Below are 15675 nucleotides of genomic sequence, written 5' to 3' on the forward strand. Positions count from 1 at the left end.
ACCATTCACAGAGGGGAGAAACCGTCCACGTGTTCTGTGTGTGGACGAGGCTTCAACTGATCGTCCAACCTGGAGAGACACAAGGACACCCGGACCACGGAGAAACCGTGGAAATGTGGGGACTGTGGGAAGGGATTCAATTACCCATCCCAGCTGGAAACTCATCGACACAGTCACACTGGGGAAAGGCCGTTCACCTGCTCTCTGTGTGGGAAGGGATTCACTGAGTCTTCCACCCGACTGACACACAGAGATTCTACACTGCTGAAAGACCTTTTAAATGCTCTGACTGTGGGAACAGCTTTAACAACTCTGCAGATCTGATTCCACACCAGCGAGTTCACACTGACGAGAAACCTTTCAGTTGCTCTAAATGTGGGAAGAGGTTCAGGATGTGATCCAAACTCACTGCACACCAGCGAGTTCACACTGGGGAGAGGCTGTTCACCTGCTCCATGTGTGGGATGGGATTCACAACGACATCCCACCTGCGGAGACACCAGCGAGTTCATTTGTGACTGCAGTGGTTGGATTCTGCTGTTGTTGCTGCTGTTAATCACATCCAGGACTGAACCATGTTCATTCTGACAGTTGGAGTTTGTTTCTGCTGATGTTAATGACCCCGATAACTGGGCTGGAGTTTAATATTCTGGATACATGTTAAATAAATCAGCTTTGTTTTAAACACATTGTTGTAGATTTTGGTCTTTCCCACCTGAATGTTTAGCATCACCTGACTGGAGCTCAGAAAGGACAATCTGGGGGAAGGATCGTCCGATGGGAACGGAACTTCAGCCCGGACACAGTCCTCCAGGGCCACACTGAGAGGCAAACGGCACTTTGGGCTTTCTTCTCTCTCTTCATTGACAGCAGAGTCGCCGTGTGCGTTAATCTTGAGGCGTGAGAGTAATGTGTCCCAGCCGCTCTCTTCCATGTTCCAGAGCTCCAGGCACGGAATAGAAGGCTCCTTTACAACTGTGTTTAGATCAGGAAGAACAACGGGGAATGCTGGAAACATGCTGTCAAATCAGAGATTGGTGTAAAACTGGGATCTGTTCCTGACTGAAAGGGAAACGGCAGGTTTAAGTTTCCAGTCTAAAACTGACTGGGAATTATTTTACAAAGATTGAACCTGTTTGTGTTACAGTCCTGAGTCTACTATATTAAGGCGGGTGTTAACTCATTTAAAATAAACCTGTTTAAAATAAATGGGTTAAAGTTTGCATTAAAATAGCGGAGGGAGGAATTCACAGGAGCCTGTTAAGGGCTGGTACAATTATCCACCAATCATTTGATCTCCAGATAAAGAAGGACCTGCAGTGTGTTTCCAGATTCCCTGTTTTATTGATGTGAGTGAGTTAGACACCATTAACCCAGTTCGGATCAATATGTTTACAGGAGTTCACAGGAGACCGACGACAAATATCACCCACAATTGAGGGAGACAAAATCAGCCATTAGAGAAGCTGAGATATGTTTGGTGTTTAAAGAGATGGGACGGGTGCTCTGTGAGCCACTTGCCTGGATCTTCAACAGCTCAATAGAGTCAGGGATTGTTCCCTGAGATTGGAAGGTAACTCACTGAGTTCCCATTCTCAAAAAAGGGAATAAATCCGAGCCAGGGAACAAGTGGCCCGTCAGTGAGACCTCGACCATAGGGAAGATTCTTGAAGGAATCCAAAGAGATTCTGTTTATGATCACGGGGAAAGAGGAGGGGCCGTTAGAGACACTCAACACAGCTTCCAGAAAAGAAGGTCGCGTCTTACAAATATGCTTGAATTTTTGAAGAAGTTGCTGGGTCACTGGATGAGGATAATCCGGTTCACATTGTCTATCTCAGGGGTTTTTTGAAGAAGTTGCTGGGTCAGTGGATGAGGATAATCCGGTTCACATTGTCCATCTCAGGGGTTTTTTGAAGAAGTTGCTGGGTCAGCGGATGAGGATAATCCGGTTCACATTGTCTGTCTCAGGGGTGTTTTTTGAAGAAGTTGCTAGGTCAGTGGATGAGGATAATCCGGTTCACATTGTCTATCTCAGGGGTGTTTTATGAAGAAGTTGCTGGGTCAGTGGATGAGGATAATCCGGTTCACATTGTCTTTCTCAGGTGGGTCAAAATCATTTTCTATGGTGGGCCAGATCCGATATCCTGACACTTGGCCTGGGCCACATTCAGCAAAACTTATTAAACTAGAAATAGATCAAGATGAACGATATCGGTCCTCACAGCACACAGGAAAAATGAGGCCTCGAAGTTTCTCTCAGAATGACAGGCCTGAACTCGAGTTGGAAAACACAGTTGGAAAACATTGATCAATTGAACCAGACTGGGCGGGGCCTGAGGTGCGAGTTGGTGAAGGAAAAGTGGCGACCGGTGAACTTCGCTCCCTGTCTGAGGGCCCGGGCACTCGGGTTTCTGTATAATTTATTGATTGATTTTGTTTAATGTTTATTGTCCCTCCGGCCCAAATCTCGATGCGATGATGAAAAATCTGTACACCGATTCGGACCTTGAAAGGCGGAGAGTTTACCCAGAATCCCCCGCGGCCCAGAAAGTGCCCTATCAGTGACTATAGGAGCCCAATGCGCAGGCGCGGGACTGGTCTGTGCTCTGAGCATGCGCGGTGCGAGTGGTGGAGACAGACTGAGGCGGAACAGGCGGGTCGGGATCCGGTCGGAGACGGTGGGCGCGGGTGAGGAATTTTTTTTTTTTTTATTCGTTCACGGGATGTGGGCGTCGCTGGCGAGGCCGGCATTTATTGCCCATCCCTAATTGCCCTTGAGAAGGTGGTGGTGAGCCGCCTTCTTGAACCGCTGCAGTCCGTGTGGTGAAGGTTCTCCCACAGTGCTGTTAGGAAGGGAGTTCCAGGATTTTGACCCAGCGACAATGAAGGAACGGCGATATATTTCCAAGTCGGGATGGTGTGTGACTTGGAGGGGAACGTGCAGGTGGTGTCGTTCCCATGCGCCTGCTGCCCTTGTCCTTCTCGGTGGTATAGGTCGCGGGTTTGGGAGGTGCTGTCGAAGAAGCCTTGGCGAGTTGCTGCAGTGCATCCTGTGGATGGTGCACACTGCAGCCACAGTGCGCCGATGGTGAAGGGAGTGAATGTTTAATGTGGTGGATGGGGTGCCAATCAAGCGGGCTGCTTTATCTTGGATGGTGTCGAGCTTCTTGAGTGTTGTTGGAGCTGCACTCATCCAGGCAAGTGGAGAGTATTCCATCACACTCCTGACTTGTGCCTTGTAGATGGTGGAAAGGCTTCGGGGAGTCAGGAGGTGAGTCACTCGCCGCAGAATACCCAGCCTCTGACCTGCTCTTGCAGCCACAGTATTTATATAGCTGGTCCAGTTAAGTTTCTGGTCAATGGTGACCCCCAGGATGTTGATGGTGGGGGATTCGGCGATGGTAATGCCGTTGAATGTCAAGTGGAGGTGGTTAGACTCTCTCCTGTTGGAGATGGTCATTGCCTGGCACTTATCTGGCGCGAATGTTACTTGCCACTTATCAGCCCAAGCCTGGATGTTGTCCAGGTCTTGCTGCATGCAGGCTCGGACTGCTTCATTATCTGAGGGGTTGCGAATGGAACTGAACACTGTGCAGTCATCAGCGAACATCCCCATTTCTGACCTTATGATTGGATCTGTGGGTGGGCAGGGAAGCTTCATAAACACCTGGTTTAGGCCTCAGGCCCAGAATAAGAGCCCACAGGCCCCGTGTTTACACCGCGGTGACAGGCCCGACCGGCAGCCTCCCGGGTGAGCGGGGAACTGGCCGCCATCTTAGTCAGAGTTCAGGGATCACGGCGCATGCGCTTCCACCTTGGAGCAAAGTGTGGGCGGGGCTTCAGTGTCACAGTGACAAGAAACAATGAGTGGGCGGGGCTTCAAGGTCCCAGTGACCAGGAACAAAGAGTGGGCGGGGCTTCAAGGTCCCAGTGACCGGGATGTGGAGATGCCGGTGATGTGCTGCGGTGAACAATTGTAAACAATTTTACAACACCAAGTTATAGTCCAACGATTTTATTTTTAATCGCAGTTACAAGGTCCCAGTGACCGGGAACGAATAGTGGGCGGGGCTACAGTGTAACAGTGACCAGAAACAATGAGTGGGCGGGGCTTCAGGGTCCCAGTGACCAGGAACAAAGAGTGGGCGGGACTTCAGGGTCCCAGTGACCAGGAACAATGAGTGGGCGGGGTTTCAGTGTCCCACTGACCAGGAACGATGAGTGGGCGGGGCTTCAGTTTCCCAGTGACCAGGAACAATGAGTGGGCGGGGCTTCAGGGTCCCAGTGACCAGGAACAATGAGTGGGCGGGGCTTCAGGGTCCCAGTGAACAGGAACAATGAGTGGTCGGGGCTTCAGGGTCCCAGTGACTGGGAACAAAACGTGGGCGGGGATTCAGGGTCCCAGTGACCAGATGCGAACTGCGGGCGGGGCTTCAGGGTCGCAGTGACTGGGAACAAAGAGTGGGCGGGGCTTCAGGGTCCTCGTGACCAGGAACAAAGAGTGGGCGGGGAGTCAGGGTCCCGGTGACCAGGAACAAGGAGTGGGCGGGGCTTCAGGGTCCGCGTGACCAGGAACAATGAGTGGGCGGGGCTTCAGGGTCCCAGTAACCGGGAACAAAGAGTGGGCGGGGCTTCATTGTTCCCTTGGCCAGGAACAAAGAGTGGGCGGGGCTTCATGGTCCCAGTGACCAGGAGCAAAAAAGTGGGCGGGGCTTCACGGTCCCAGTGACCAGGAACAAAGAGTGGGCGGGGCTTCAGGGTCCCAGTGACCGGGAACAAAGAGTGGGCGGGGCTTCAGGGTCCCAGTGACTGGGAACAAATAGTGGGCGGGGCTTCAGGGTGCCTGTGACTGGGAACAAAGAGTGGGCGGGGCTTTAGGGTCCCAGTGACCGGGAACAAAGAGTGGGCGGGGCTTCAGCGTCCCTGTGACTACGAACAAGGAGTGGGCGGGGCTTCAGGGTCCCAGTGACTGGGAACAAAGAGTGGGCGGGGCTTCAGGGTCCCAGTGACTGGGAACAAAGAGTGGGCGGGGCTTCAGGGTCCCAGTGACCGGGAGCAAAGAGTGGGCGGGGCTTCAGGGTCCCAGTGACTGGGAACAAAGAGTGGGCGGGGCTTCAGGGTCCCAGTGACCGGGAGCAAAGAGTGGGCGGGGCTTCAGGGTCCCAGTGACGGTGAACAAAGAGTGGGCGGGGCTTCAGGGTCCCAGTGACTGGGAACAAATAGTGGGCGGGGCTTCAGGTTCCCAGTGACCGGGAACAAAGAGTGGGCGGGGCTTCAGGGTCCCTGTGCCTCATTTATTTTCCTCTCACTCTGCTCCCAGGGGGTGGAGAACTGAACCCGACCAGAGTCGAGGGAGAGAGGAAACTGGGAGTGGAGGGAAGAAATGATGGAGATGGTGCGATGGGTTTGGATTTCAGCACAGGGAGGAGGGAGAGTGTGTGAGACGGGGATTCACAGTCTGGTGGAATGAGCGTGAAGAATGTTCCATCGAAACTAGAATTGTCTGTTCTGAATTTCTATCCTGTATTTACAGTGAGGACTTTTGTAAACTCCTTTTACAGGGTATTAGAAGGGGAGGATTTGCAGATGGGAAACTCAAATCAAACATCTCGTCAGGATCTGACAGTCCCTCGATTCATCAGGACCTGAATATCATCGGCCTTTGAATGTGGAAGGAGAAATGTTTGTCTGTTGTGTCTGTGGGAAAAGATTTCAAACACCAGTGTGAGTGGAAAATCACTGAGACTCTCAGACCCGAGTGAGAGTGTTCCAGTGCACTGAGTGTGGAAAGAGCTTTCACCAGTTACACAGCCTGAAAAAACATCGCACCATTCACAGCGGGGAGAAACCGTCCACGTGTTCTGTGTGTGGACGAGGATTCAACTGATCGTCCAACCTGGAGAGACACAAGGACACCCGGACCATGGAGAAACCGTGGAAATGTGGGGACTGTGGGCAGGGATTCAATTACCCATCTAAGCTGGAAACTCATCGACGCAGTCACACCGGGGAGAGGCCGTTCATCTGCTCCGTGTGTGGGAAGGGATTCACTGATTCATCCACCCTGCTTACACACGAGCGAGTTCACACTGGGGAGAGACCGTTCACCTGCTCCGTGTGTGGGAAGGGATTCACTCAGTCATCCCACCAGCTGAGACACCAGCGAGCTCACTCCAGGGAGAGGTCGTTCACCTGCTCCGTGTGTGGGAAAGGATTCACTCAGTCATACAGCCTCAGTGAATACCAACTTGTTCACACTGATAAGAAACCGTTAAAATGTACTAACTGTGAAGAGCTTCAAGAGGACAAGGGACCTGCTGAAACATGAACGGGTTCACACTGGAGAGAGGCCGTTCACCTGCTCCGTGTTTGGGAAGAGATTCACTCTGTCATCCCACTGGCTGAGACACCAGCGAGTTCACCTGTGATGCAGGGGTTGGATTCTGCTGTCATTGCTGCTGTTAATCACATCCAGGACTGAACCATGTTCATTCTGACAGTTGGGGTTTGTTTCTGATATTAATAACCCCGAGAACTGGGCTGGAGTTTAATATTCTGGATATATGTACTCCAGAGGGGCTCTGACCGAGGCTCTGTGGAACTGAAGCACAAATTCCTCCGCTTTGTATTCCAGCCCTCGAGATAAAGGCCAACATTCCATTAGTCTTTGTGATTAATTTTTGGATCTGGGCACTAGCTTTTAGTGATTTGTGTACATGGACACCCAAATCCCTTTGCTCCTCCACAGTTCCCGGTCTCTCACTTTAAGAAAATACTCCAATGTTTCCTTCTTGTATCCAAAGTGGATGATCTCACACTTCCCCACACTGAACTCCACCTGCCACAGTTTTGTCCACTCACTTAATCTGTCCCTTTGTAACTTCCTGCTCCCATCCACACAACTTACTGTGTCTCCAAACGTAGTGTCATCTGGAAACTTGGATATAAAACTCTCTCTTCCTTCATCCAAGTTATTGATAAATAGGGTGAAAAGCTGAGACCCCAGTCCAGATCCCTGGGGAACACCACTTGTCACATCCCACCAATCAAAGAACGTTCCCTTTATCCCCACTCTCTGTCTCCCACCTCCCAACCCAAGTCACAAGGTCACTTTCAATTTTGTGCACTTTTATTTTTGCGAATAATCTCTTTTGCTGAACCCTATCAAATGCCTTCTGGAAGTCCACACAGACAATGTCCATCGACATTCCCTGTCCAGCCTGTTAGTGACTTCAAAAAACTCATCTTGATTAGTCAGACATGACCCACCCTTCACAAATCCACGCTGACTCTCTTTGATCAGCTCAGACTTGTTCAAGTCCTCAATCATTCTGTCTCTGGTGATAGATTCCAGTAACTTCCCCACTCCTGACGTTAAACTGACAGATCTGTCGTTTCCTTTTCTCTCTCTTCCTCCTTTCTTAAATATTGGAGTGATATTTTCATATCCAAAGGCACAATTCCCGAGTCCAAAGAGCTTTGTGAAACTATGACTAATGTTTCTGTAATTTCCCCACCTGTTTCCTTTAATACCCTGAGGGGATAACCATCAGGTCCTGGAGATTTCATTCTTTCTTTGGGAACAGATAAATAAATAACGGCAGAGATAATTGATTCATATTTTAATATTAAACATTGATTATCAGATGGGTTTAATTTGTATTCTTTTAGTTACTTTTTATTGCTCACTTTAGTATAATTCACCTGTTTCTTTCTTTTATTGAATTAGTTTTTATTAATTTCCTTTTTATTACTCACTCCTTTCATAGAAACCTCAGATTCCCCAGTCTAAGTTCCCTTGGTTAACTCGAGGTTTTCACCACCACCACTGTAACTGGAAGATCAACTTCAGGTAACTACTGGGGAAATCACATGACGGGGCACCAGGAAATCACACGACGGGGCACCGGGGACATCACATGACGGGGGACCAGGACATCACACAACGGGGCAACGGTGAGATCAATTGACGGGGTACTGGGGAGATCATAAGAGATAGGAGCAGGAGTAGGCCATTCGGCCCCTCGGGCTTGCTCCACCATTTAATGAGATCATGGCTGATCTGATTTTTACCTCAACTCCACTTTCCCGCCCTTTCCCCGTATCCTTTGACTCCTTTGCTGATCAACAATTTGTCTAACTCAGCCTTGAATGTATTCAATGACTCAGCCTCCACAGCTTTTTGGGGTAAAGAATTCCAAAGAATCACGACCCTGTGGGAGAAGAAATTCCTCCTCATTTCCATCTTAAACGGGCGAACCCTTATTCTCAGACAATGACCCCGAGTTCTAGATTCCCCCATGAGGGGTAACATCCTCTCAGCATCTACCCGATCGAATCCCCTCAGAATCTTATATGTTTCAATAAGATCTCCTCTCATTTTTCTGAACTCCAATGAGTATAGACTCAAGCTGTTCAATCTTTCCTCATAAGACAACCCTTCCATACCCGGGATCAACCTCGTGAACCTTCTCTGAACTGCCTCCAATGCAAGTATGTCCTTCCTTAAATAAGGGCACCAGAACTGTACGCAGTACTCCAGGTATGGTCTCACCAGCACCCTGTACAGTTGTAGCATGACTTCCCTGCTTTTATACACCATCCCCCTCGAAATAAAGGCCAATATTCTGTTTGCCTGCTGCACCTGTATGTTGACTTTTTGTGTTTCATGTACGAGGACACCCAGATCCCTCTGTACCCCAGCATTCTGTCGTATTTCTCAATTCAAATAATAGTTTGTTTTTTCTTTTTCCTCCCAAAGAGGATGACTTCACATTTTCCCACATTATATTCCATCTGCCAAATTTTTGCCCATTCACTTAACCCGTCAATATCCATTTGCAGACACTTTGTGTCCTCATCGCAACTTGCTTTTCCACCTATCTTTGTATCATCAGCAAATTTGGCCACAAGAGACTCTGTTCCTTCATCCAAGTCATTGATATATATTGTAAATAGTTGAGGCCCCAGCACTGATCACTGCGGCAACCCACTAGTTACAGATTGCCATTTTGAAAATGACCCTTTTATCCCGACTCTTTGTTTTCTGTTAATTAGCCAATCCTCTATCCATGCCAGTATATTACCCCCAACACCATGAGCCCTTATCTTGTGCAGTAACCTTTTATGTGGCACCTTATCGAATGCCTTTTGGAAATCCAAATATACTGCATCCATTGATTCCCCTTTATCCACCCTGCTCGTTACATTCTCAAAGAACTCTAATCAATTGTCAGACATGTTTTCCCCTTCATAAAACCATGTTGACTCTCCTTGATTGTATCATGAGTCTCCAAATGTCCTGCTACTACTTCCTTAATAATGGATTCCAGCATTTTCCCCAATGACAGATGTTAGGCTAACTGGTCTATAGTTACCTGCTTTCTGTCTCACTCCCTTCTTGAATAGGGGTGTTACGTTTGCGGTTTTCCAATCTACTATCTCTGGAGCCACTTCCTTGAAGACCCTTGGATGCAGTTATGGAAAGTCTTCTCATTATTTAATAAATTTAACAATTACAGTAAAGGGATATTTCACCACATTCTTCAACTCCTCTCTGAATTTAGTCTGGGTCACGGCATAAATACACGTGTTGGTGCAGCAACTCAGGAGCTGGAGCATAAATCCCAGTTCTTGTACAAATTTAGGTAGAGTCACAGGAATAAAGTGTAACAGATACATTCGTTCACATACAAAATTCAACAGAAACACCGCCCATAACAGGATCAAATTCCCCGATATAACAAACAGTAAAATGATGGATTTCCTTCTCTTCTCCATCTCTGGGTCACTGGGACTCTCCCCACTGCTGTGGGCCCGGAGTCTCCTGCGGACTCTGCTCGACACTAAAATGTGTCTGATGGTTGAAGCATTGAGCAGCAGAATCAGAACAAATGGAACAAAAGGAGTTACAATATAATGAAGGAATTCAATTACTGCCCACACCTGTGAATAAAGAACATCCCATGATGCAACACAAAACCAGGGATTATTGCTGATCCAATATTGATCTCCAAGCATAAAGTACCAGAAAGTGTTCTTCACACAGAACAGCACACTCACTGTTCCCAGAACCACAGCCGCCGTTTTCTCGGTGCAATATTTTGTTTTCAGCTTCTGGCAGCAAATGGCGACAAATCGATCAAAGGTGAAAGTGACTGTGAACCAGATCGAACAGTCTGTGGCTGCGTAAAGCAGGACGGCGTGGATATTACACATTTTAAAGGCCCACATGAACTGAAATTGAACCCAATAAAGAATAGGAATCTGCCTGAATATCAGATCAGTGATAACGACCAGCAGATCCGCCGCTGCCATGGACACCAGGTAACGGGTGACACATTTGGAGAGACCGCACCTTCCTCGAGACAGGATCACAATCGTCACTAAGTTCACTGTAAGGAAGAGAAAAACAGGGAATTCTACTTCAGACTGGGAGTAAAAGCAGCAGCCTGGTCGAATTCAGAGTGAAATGTTCAGCGTTATTATTGAATCCAGGGACAGAATCTAATTACTCGTGGAGTTGAATTCGAAGATCAGCCATGATCTTATTGAATGGCGGAGCAGGCTCGAGGGGCCGGATGGTCTACTCCTGCCCCTATTTCTTATGTTCTTATGTACTTTCCTTGTGACAGAACTTTCTGCTGCGGAGAGGGTTTGTTGTAAAGGACCGCCCCGGTGTGGAAGGAAACCAAAACCACCAGCAGGCCCCAGCTCCAATCCAGGGCCTGTCGTGGGTCGGCAGTTGGAAGTTACAATGGCCTCAGTGACCTTGGGTTAGGAGATGAAGTAGAACGCCTACGAGTCCGATTTAACCTAAGATCCTGGCCAGGGAGGGGGATGGATTCAGTCACGAGGGAACGGAATTTGTGATCGGGGCCGAAGACAATGGCTTCAGTCGTCGCAATGTTTAAATGGACGAAATTTCTGCTGATCCAGGACTGGACGTCGGACAAGTAGTCTGACAAATCAGAGGCAGTGAAGGGGCCGGGAGAGGCGGTGCTGAGTTACTGCTGGGTGTGAGTGTACACCTGGAATCTGACAGTGTGCTTTCGGAGGATGTCGCCGAGGGGGAGCTTGCATATGTGAAATAGGAGGATTGTTCCTTGGGTGACTCCAGAGATAACGGTGCGGGGGCGGGAAGATATGCCGATCGAGGAGATTCTCTGAAGAAGCCTGGATGAATAGGAATGGAACCGGGCGAGGGCAGTCCCAACCTGTTGGACAACGGACGAGAGGCGTTTGAGGTGGATGGTGTGGTCTCCCGTGTCAAAGGATGAAGAGGGATAGTTTACCACGGTCAGTCACATAGGATGTGATTTGTGACTTTGAGTAGGCCCGAATCCGCGCTGTTGAGGGGCAGGAACCTGATTGGAGAGGTTACTGGTGCAGTTTCAGGCAAGAAAGGCATGTATTTGGGAGGTGACAACAAGTTTCAGGAGAGGAAAGGGAGGTTGGAGACGGGGGCGGTAATTTGCAAGGACAGAGAGGTCATGGATGGTTTTTTTGAGGAAGGGGGAATACGGGAGATTTGAAAGGAAGGTGACAGTACCAGACAAAAGAGAACCGGGAAGGAAAGGGTTAACTTCGCCCCTTTAGATATTACATTTGGACATTGTAAGTTTAAACTGCAAAGGCAGCAATGTGCAGAAACTTCGAGAAGATTCGAACAGGCTTTTGGTTCTCAAAACAACTGATGGGAACCTCAACAAATAGCAACTTGGAAAAATAGTGCTGAGAGAGTTTGAAATCTTTGGGAGAGACAATTCAAGTTGCTTACACCTGGTTTCACACGGGGAAAAGGCTGTTGGAGATTTCACACGGTGATTTCACACGGTGGTTTCACTCGGTGGTTTCACACGGTGGTTTCACTCGGTGATTTCACACGGTGGTTTCACTCGGTGGTTTCACATGGTGGAATGCCTGCACCTGGGGTCACATGGTTTTTATTGGCCCAGCCAACAGTCCATTGTCAATGCAATAGTGGGTGAGTGGCCAAAATGTGAATTCTCTTAACTTTTACTCACACCCCAACTGGCAAAATCATATAAAGTTGGGACATCGTGGCAGAATCTTTAATGTAGTTGGAGGAACCTTAAGAAGCTTCGCCTGGAGGAAGGACGTCCAACAACAAAAGAAGAAAACTTCAAGAGAGAGAGAGAGAGCTGATCGATCTTCTGCCTTGAGGCTGAAATCCTTGGTTTTACGTTTGTATGTATTGTTTGATTTGTTTGATGCTTGTAAGAATTATGTAAATCATTAAATAATCACTTTGATTAAAGAACCGACAACATACATCTTTGACTGAATATTGTCCAGGCCCTAAAATCGTTTACAATATCAGCTAGCATGGGGATCAGGAAGGGAAGTTGGGTGGTCAGCAGTTCAGTGGGAAAAGGGCCGAGGGAGCAGCAGATTGGTTTCATGGTCAAGATGAGCTCGGAGAGGGCATGAGGGGAGATAGAAGAGAAACAAGAGAAAGATGTGGATTCAGGGTTAGGGCTGGGGGGCAGGGAACTTCGGGAAGATTGGCTCGGTGGACTGGAGGAAGGTAGAGAAGCGGCAGAGGCAGCTGAATGAATGGTCTCAATCTTAGTGACAAAGAAGTCCATGAGCTCCTCGCACTTGAAGGAAGTGAGGGTGGACGAGGCAGGGAAGAGGGGTTTAAGAAGACGGTTTGTAGTGAAGAGAAGCCGGGACATCTTCGCATTCCAGGGTGATCCTGGAATAGTGAGCAGTTTTAACAGAGGAGAGCAGGTCCCGATAGGACTTGATGAGGTCCAGCGAGATCTGGCGATTAATGGCTTATCCAGATGTGCGCCAGAAGTGTTCAAATCTGCGTCCCTTGGACCTTAAGGAGCAACGATGGAAGTCGTGCCAAGGAGAACGAACAGGGTGAGAGAGAGTAAGGGGTTTACTGGGGTCAAGGGTATCAAAATGTGGAGGTGAAGGTGAGATTGAGCAGATCAGTCGATGCAGAAGTATCGTGGCGAATGGAAGGTCAAAGGTGAAACAGTTTGGAATTTCAAAGTGATTTGAAGGAATGGGATTAAATCAAAACCAAAGGAAATAAATGAATTCAAACATAACTGAATAAACAACAACAATTTGCATTTATATAGCGCCTTTAACATCGTAAAACGTCCCAGTGCGCTTCAACAGTAGATGTTGGATAGTCCATGTGGAACTCACTGAGATCTCCTGTAATGTGGCGCACGGGAACGGGACGAAATGAAAACAGTGGAAATCAATCAACTCAATCATAACTGAATAAATAATTTACTGGAACAAATATTATAGTTTAAAGCCTGTCCTGACCATCTAACACCAATGACCATAAGGCAGAGCGGGAGACGTTTGAAAGTAAGACAGCTGCCTGGAGCTGAATCATTATTGGATATTGTCCAATATTTCAGAGTGTGTTGGTGATCTGTCTGTTAGCGCTGGTTTCCACAGATCAGTGTCATTAACTGTAACCAGCAGACCTTAAAACTCCTGTTACCTATGAACACATATTTCTGATCCGATACTCGGGTTCAGTGCAAAGAGCAGAGGGCAAACTGTTCAATGAAGAGAACCGTCCACCAACATTCCTTGTGTACGAGACTCAAATAACAGTCAAATCCTAAAAAATGACCATCAGTTGAAGAAAGTAATGAAATGTAATGAAAAGGACAGACTGTTCATTGGACTGGGACCAGTGAATCGGCAACTGTTCACATGTTACATGAAGGAAACAAGGTGCATTACCAGACATTGAACAAGAGGCTTACACTGAATACAATTAATAACCGGGTCTAAAGGACAAGGACAGTAAATACAGTTAAACATGATTTACAGAATTATTTGCTGAAATAATGACTTACCAGGAACACCAACAGCAGCGAGGAGCGGATAGTAAATTCTTTGTACATCACGAAGTGCCCACAGAATCCGAAGCTCAGTTGGAACATACCAGAACATTCTTTCATTATCTGTGAGATCCAATGATCACTGTTTGACCTGGAGGCAGAGCCGCATCAAACACTCTGATGTGACGCCTTGAAAACAGTCCCTATTTATATCTTGGGGGAACTCACCAGTGAGACAATTAAACGACACACTGACTGACATTAATTACGGTCACTGAAGAAACAGGTTAGATTAATCCCTTAACACCATCACTCTATATTGTCAATTATAGGTAAACAAGTATTTTACTGACATGAAGTGATGGTACCGAGAATTCGAAATATTACTTCAAAAAAAATCGTGAAGGAAGAAAATATGAATCCCGCAGTCTTACAGTACTGATGTGAAGAAAGAACAGCTTCACTGACAAGGTTCAGATTATTTTTGTGATACGAATTCAGCCGGCAATTTCAGAATTTTTCAAATCAGTTTCTGGGTTGGACTTCGCAAAAGTGCGAAAGACAAAAATGATTGATAGAAGCAGATCAAATAATGGCCAGTAAGGATACATGGGACCTGATATAACAATTGTCAGTAAGGATACATTGAGATGATAATAAAATGGTCAGTAAGGATACATGGGGGCTGATAATACAATGGTGAATAAGGATACATTGGGGCTGTTAATACAATAGTCAGTAAGGATACATGGGGTCTGATAATACAATGGTCAGTAAAGACATATGGGGGCTGATAATACAATGGTCAGTCAGGATAAATGGGTGCTGATTAAATAATGGTCATTAAGGATACATGGGGGCTGATAATACAATGGTCGGTAAGGAAACATGGTGTCTGATAAGGTCATGGTCAGTCAGGATAAATGAGGCTGATAATACAATGGTAGGTACGGATAAATGAGCGATGATAATACAATGGTCATTAAGGAAACACGGGGTCTGAGATTACAATTGTCAGTATGGATACAGGAGAATGATAATACAATGGTCAGTTAGCATACATGGGGCTGATTATACAATGGTCAGAAAGGATGCAGGTGGATGATAATGCAATTGTCTTCAAGGATACATGACTCTGATAATGGAATGGTGAGTAAGGATACAAGAGGATGATAATACAATGGTAACTCAGGATACCGAAGGATGATAACACAATGGTCAGTAAGGATATCTGGGGTTGATAATGCAACGGTCAGTTAGGATACATGGTGCTGATAATTCAATGGTCATTAAGGATAGATGGGGCTGATAATACAATGGTCAGTGAGGATACATGGGGCTGATAATGCAATGTTCCAGAAGGATAGGTGGGGCTGAAAATATAATGGTCAGTAAAAATACAGCAACCTGAGAATACAATTGTCAGTGAGGGTACATGGGGTCTGATAATACAATGGTCAGTCACGATACATAAGGGCTGATAATACAATGGTCAGAAAGGATACACGGTGGCTGATAAAACAATGAATAAAAGGGCAGTCAAAGGAAGCGTGCGACTGATTTGGGACAAAAAAGATCTTCTTGTGGAGGCAGCGGGCAAGGCTGAGGTACTAAATGAATGCTTCGCATCAGTCTTCAAGTGAGAAGAGGATGCTGCCACTGTCACAGTAAAGGAGGAGGTAGCAGCGATATCAGATAGGGCAAAAATAGATAAAGAGGAGGTACTTGAAAGGTTGGCAGCACTCAAAATAGAAATATCACCCGATCCAAACTAGATCCATCCGATGTGACTGAGGGAAGTAAGGGTAGGAATTGCAGAGGC

General features: G+C 47.1%; 1 pseudogene; it reads left to right on the forward strand.

Moving 5' to 3' along the window:
* LOC137315741 (zinc finger protein 239-like) lies at positions 1–518 on the forward strand (annotated as a pseudogene).
* The last annotated feature ends 15157 nt before the right edge of the window (positions 519–15675 follow it).

This window comes from Heptranchias perlo, unplaced genomic scaffold (genome assembly GCF_035084215.1).
Source record: "Heptranchias perlo isolate sHepPer1 unplaced genomic scaffold, sHepPer1.hap1 HAP1_SCAFFOLD_56, whole genome shotgun sequence".
NCBI lineage: Eukaryota > Metazoa > Chordata > Chondrichthyes > Hexanchiformes > Hexanchidae > Heptranchias > Heptranchias perlo.